Source organism: Sesamum indicum, linkage group LG10, assembly GCF_000512975.1.
Source record: "Sesamum indicum cultivar Zhongzhi No. 13 linkage group LG10, S_indicum_v1.0, whole genome shotgun sequence".
Lineage (NCBI taxonomy): Eukaryota > Viridiplantae > Streptophyta > Magnoliopsida > Lamiales > Pedaliaceae > Sesamum > Sesamum indicum.
Window position 1 is genome coordinate 5,330,197 of NC_026154.1, and position 6,004 is coordinate 5,336,200.

Sequence of the window (6,004 nt, forward strand, 5' to 3'; positions counted from 1 at the left end):
GATAAAGAATCATTTCATGTACAAATGAATCAAGTAGGTCAAATAGAGCATTTATATGCTACTGTTGGAAGAAGGGCTAATTTTTCTCCAACCAAAAATACTTAAGGGCCACATGCTAGGCATGTGACATACACTGTTAAATTGTAGACGAAAAAGTGGATGAGGAAACGAAAGTGTTAATTTTTGTAATGATGGGACTAAAAGTATTAATCTCGTAATGAATGGGACGAAAAAAAAAATGACCTAATTTATGGGATAAAAATATTATTTCTTTTTTTTTTTTTTTCCAGCAAACCATTTGTAATGGGTGTTTTCCCAACTTCATTCCAATTGAGAATTTGTTGCAAATTTAAATTGAGACAATTTTTTCTAGAAATTAATTGAAAATTAGTTCCAGGGTACAGGAGGGCTAATATTTTTCATCCTTTGCTTTACAATAATTCCATAATTAATTGAATTTTTTTCGACAAATTTAGCCTCGTAATACAATTTTTATAAAAAATAAAAAAAAAATAAGACAGCAAAATCATGTATTCCGCATCATATTGTGACATTTGAGACTAAATGTGAGAAAAAATTAAAATATCGGGACCAAAAATACTCCCCCATCATGTTGGGACAACAAAAAGTACTCCATATTTTCCCATGCATAGGTAATTTGAAGAAAGGGATGATTTCACTTTAGTCCCCAAATAAAGTAGTCATTAAATTACTTTTAGTACCCAATGTCCCGATCATATTAATTTTGGCCCATAACTTTTTTTAAAATGATTGAAGTTAGTCATGATCATTAGTTGAACGTCTAATTCAACAGACATACCATTTTCAGAGGAAAAAGGCTGACAAACCAATAATAAAGGCTAAAAGTTAACAACCCCTTACCTGGGACATGGAAAAGATATGTGAGGCACCATTTTGGGTGATAGCCAAAATTGAGAAAAATTCACTTTTGGTCCCTTAAGTTAGTCGTTAAAGCACTTTTGATATCCCATAATCCAAACTCATAACTTACGCCAATCGACTTTTTTTTTTTTTTTTAAATGATATAAAATAGTCCTAACTTTTAGATGACAAAAAAGATCCCTCCATTAGTTTAGACAATCAACTAACGGTCATAACTAGCTTTGATTATTTTAAAAAAATTTAAACACCGAAATTGATGATGCCGGAACATAAGGTATCAAGAATAATTTACTGACTGTTTTAGGGACCACAAGTAAAATTATCCCTTTAAAAAAATATTGTATAATTTTTATGAATTGGGTACTTCGCATGACAGTATAAATGATGTATCAACATCGACGGGCGATGGGTGTTTTTGGAACTCATCTCTGTCACTGTGAAGATGGGTGTACTTCTCTTCACATTATTGAGCAACTTGCATCATACTTTTATCTTTGTATTCATCTCCACTGTGATAATATGTGTCCTATTCTTCTCATTATTGGGCAACGTGCATCTATCTTTTCCACAACGTGCATATATACAATGTCAGAAATAATTACTAATTTAGAATTTTTCCCGACAAGACAAGATATAACATGTACAGTACAAGACATCACGGGCTCAGATTCCACTTTAATAATAATTGTTTGATTATATTGATAGTATTATGGGTGGGACATAGATTATTATTTGATACTGAATTAAAATATGGATAGTTATTAATAATTGAAATTTAAAATATAACTATAATTGATTCATTTAAAAAATAATTAAGAATTGTTTGGTGTGTCCTGGATTCTTGCTTGTGTTTGAGTTGCAACCTTAGAAGGGAGACAATTGGAGAAAGGCATAAAGCTTTAGTTAATCAAATTTGTAAGGAATTTTTCCTGGATGTAATTTAAATTTGGTGAATTTAAATTTTCTTATTAGGTGAAGAATCACAAGAGAAATTGTTTAGATTTCCCAGAGAAACCTTATTAACTCTCATTTTTTTTAAAAGAAATAAAATAGAAATGTGGATGGACCCGATAAGCTGTCTATTCTACCAAATAAATTATAACAAATTTTTAGCGAAAAAAAGGAAAAAAAATTAGTATTTTGGGAAAGAAATCTAATCAATATTATTTATTCATCTATCTTTTAAGTATGTAAAAACATATTTATGCTATATATATATATAGCCGACATATAATATTCGATAGTTTATGCATATGAGGATTGCATTTTAAAATATAATAAGTAAATACAATTATAAACAATTATTATTTTGAATTTAAAACTAAGTAAATAATAAATAAATTAAAATTAAATTAATTAATAACTATAGAAATAGAAAAGTACATTGAATACAAAAATAAATTTAAATTATTTTACTAACTATTTACCTAAAAAGTATCAATTTAAATCATTATTTACCTAAAATATTTATTGTTTGTGGATAGAAATATATAGTATTGGAAATGCTCATAGTCAATACAGGAAAAAAAATCCTTTTTTACGAGCCTTTTATTGCAACTATAATATTCTATTTCTTATATATTCAAATGTCAAATTATGTTCATAATATGAATATGATATTATTAACCTTTTAGTTAATTTCACCAATAATTTTCACTATGATTAATGTTTTCCTTCTCGTTGTTTAATTTTCTAATATAATACATATACATGACAAGAAAACAGGGTATCAGAGACAAAAATTTAAAGACGGAATTAAATCCGTCTTTATCAAAGATGGAATTAAATCCGTCTTTATTAAAGACGGATTTAGAGACCGAACTCTTTTTTATTATAAATTATTAATAATTTTTATTTTATAGACGGATTTATAATTTCGGTAAAATATGTTATATTCCGTCTCTATTTATGTCTCTGATACTGTTAAATGCTTGCTTAAAAAACGAGATGGCTGAGACTTGGTTATTTCCGTCTGTATTTCTATAGCTAATTTTTTCTTTAATTTAGCCACGGAAATTTCTGTCTCTGATGCTGTAAATAGAAATTTTTTTTATTTATGAAAATATTAAAACACAAAAATAAGAATGTTTTTTATTTATGAAAATAATAATTAAGTTGGAATTACATGACATGATAATATATATATATTTGTATAATTATAATGTATTATTTAATTTTTATTAATTACAATAAACTAAAAGTAAATTTTTTATTAATTTTTTTATTTTAATAAAAAACACACATTCCTCTTAATGTTTTTTCTCTCCAGCGAAGATTTCGAGCTCCAGTTGAGCTCAATTGTTTCTGTTCATAAGCTCACGAGCTTTTTCTTTTATTTTTTTTATATATATATTTTTATTTTTGATTTTTTATATATTTAATTTTATATTTTATTTTAGATCAATTTTATAATCAAAATTGACCATATATTATAATTATTAATCAATATCATACATTTTATTTTGGATAATAATAGAGATGGTTGAATAATTTTAATTATTATTTTATTATATATATAATGAGATAAAAAAATTTAATCAATAATTACGATATCTTAAAATCGGGTTACTCGATTCACACTAAATTTAAATATATATAAGACCGTGTGGATTAGATCATATCGAACGGTTTGATTTAAAATCACATGGCCTGATTCTACGATACAACGACTTGAATGATTATTTTTATGTTCTGAGTACGATATCTTGACATCCGTATATCCAATAAGTTTAAAATTTTACCAAGTGTATTTTTCTATAAGTACGATCATATCTAACGGTCTGATTTGAATTTTGATGATCCGATTAACCTATGATGTTCAACAATGTAAGATTATAGTTACATCAATGTAATACTTCAAGATGTGGGATACACAAACCATCAATTTGCTGGTGGGTCGGGACAACAGGAGCAACAACATTTCAGGAAAGATATTTAGCTTATTTTTTCTGTTGGTTATGACTTAGTGTATGTTGATTTGGGTTGTTATGACTTAGTATATGTTGATTTGGGTTGTACTTTGACTTATGTTTGTTGACTTGGGAGTAGACATTGATATTATTTGGTAGTATTTGGATGATAACATCAATTATATTAGTATCGTTGTATTATGAGTATCTTTTTTGTTAATATTTATTGTTTTTGTTTGGCAAATTCAGATTTTGGTATTGATGGAATGTATTTGATGGTATAATGACCAGGATATTAATTTGGGTACAGAAATTAAAAAATATACCCTAAAAAAACCAAAAAAAATTAGAGACGGAAAATTTTGAAAATTTAGAGGCCGAATCAGAGACGGAATTAGAGATAGAAATTAACAAACAAATATTTTACCTTTAGAGACGGATTAGAGACGGAATTTTTTTTTATCGACGAAATCAGAGACGGATTATCTAGAAAATCAGAGACGGATTATAGTTAAATTTTCTTCTTTTTTGTCGATAGAATTAGCGACTGAATTTTCGGTCTCAGAATTAATATTTCCGTCGCTAAATTATTAGCGATGGGGCTTTCCGCCACGGACATCGGCGACGGTTTTTTCCGTCTCTAATTTATTTTAGAGACGGAAATCCTACTTTCAAAGATGGAAATTTTCGTCTCTGATACCCTATTTTCTTGTAGTGATTCTTCAAGATGGCAGAAGAATTTCATTCTTTCCAAGACATCAACAGTCCAACAATTAATCCACAAAAACTCATTTTTCTATCAAATGAAGCATCAAAATTCCCTCCCTCCACTTAATTCCACATTGTTCCCAATGTGCCAAGCATGCATATTTAGGACGATAAAATAAGATAAAAATGAGAAAGAGAACGTCCCTTAGTGATCCGGTGGTATGTGGTTGAATTGTGGGAACTCAAGAATTGTGAGAGTGAGAATGAGAGGGAGAGTCCTTGTGACTGCTCATACTTGTTGGAAAAAGAAAAATGAAATAAGATAGATAGAAAAAGAAAATAAAATGAAAGAAGGAGAAAGGGAGCAGGGCGGAGGCGGGCGACGACGAGAGGGATGAGAAGTGGTTGATTGCAATTGTAATAAGAGAAGGTGAGATTTGGGAATTTAGGATTTTGATTTTTGATTTTTTTAATATAACTAAATATAAAATATAAATATAAATAATAAAGGAAAAAAAGAAAAAAAATGTGTCAGTGTCTGTATGCATGCAATTGTGACAGATTAGGTTATTGTGTTAGGCATGGGCACGTCTAACTCCTAGTGTCATTCTCCCTTGTTCGACAGAGTTATTGTGTTAGGCATGGGCACGTCTAACTCCTAGTGTCATACTCCCTTGTTTGACAGATTAGTTGGTCAAGTTAGGCGGGCACGCCAAACTATAGGATCAATTTTATGTTCACCTTGAACTACAAAAATCAATGTTAGTGATATCACAACACCCACAAGAAGCTAGATAAGACAAAAAAATTGAGAAAAGGAAAAAAAATAAAAGGAATGGGCGTTGCCTCCTAAGAAGCGTCTTTCTTTAACGTCTTTGACTAGATATTGTTGTGGCTCAACTTAATTGAGATGGATACTCTAAATCCATTTTTTCTACGTAATAAATCCACTTATATATATATATACTTACATAATAAGATATATATATATATATATATATGTAGAAACATATATTTATTATATATATATATATATATAATGAGACATAGCAATTTGGCATGACCATAAAACTAATTGAAAAATTCTTGTTTGAATCAAATTTTGTCGAATCAAACCAATTAGAAAGCAAGTATATCATACTTGTTATGTGATTGATTATTTTTCCTAAACAGTAAGCCAATCACACGTCAAATGTATTGTACTTGTCATAAAATTTATTCAAGTCCGACCGGATTGAATCCGGGCTCAAATTTTCCAAACTAACGCAATATTATGCGCTTCAACATCATGAAGAAAAGTTATTTGCAAGGTATAATTATCAAACATGAAGGAAGTTGAAGGACAAGAAACATAAAGGAATAACAAACATGGGAAATTTGATGTGGTACATGTGAATTTATACACACATAAGTTGTAAACGAGTGGATTGATACGTGATGATAATATCTCGTATGATTTAAGGGCATATAGCGTATATGGGCTT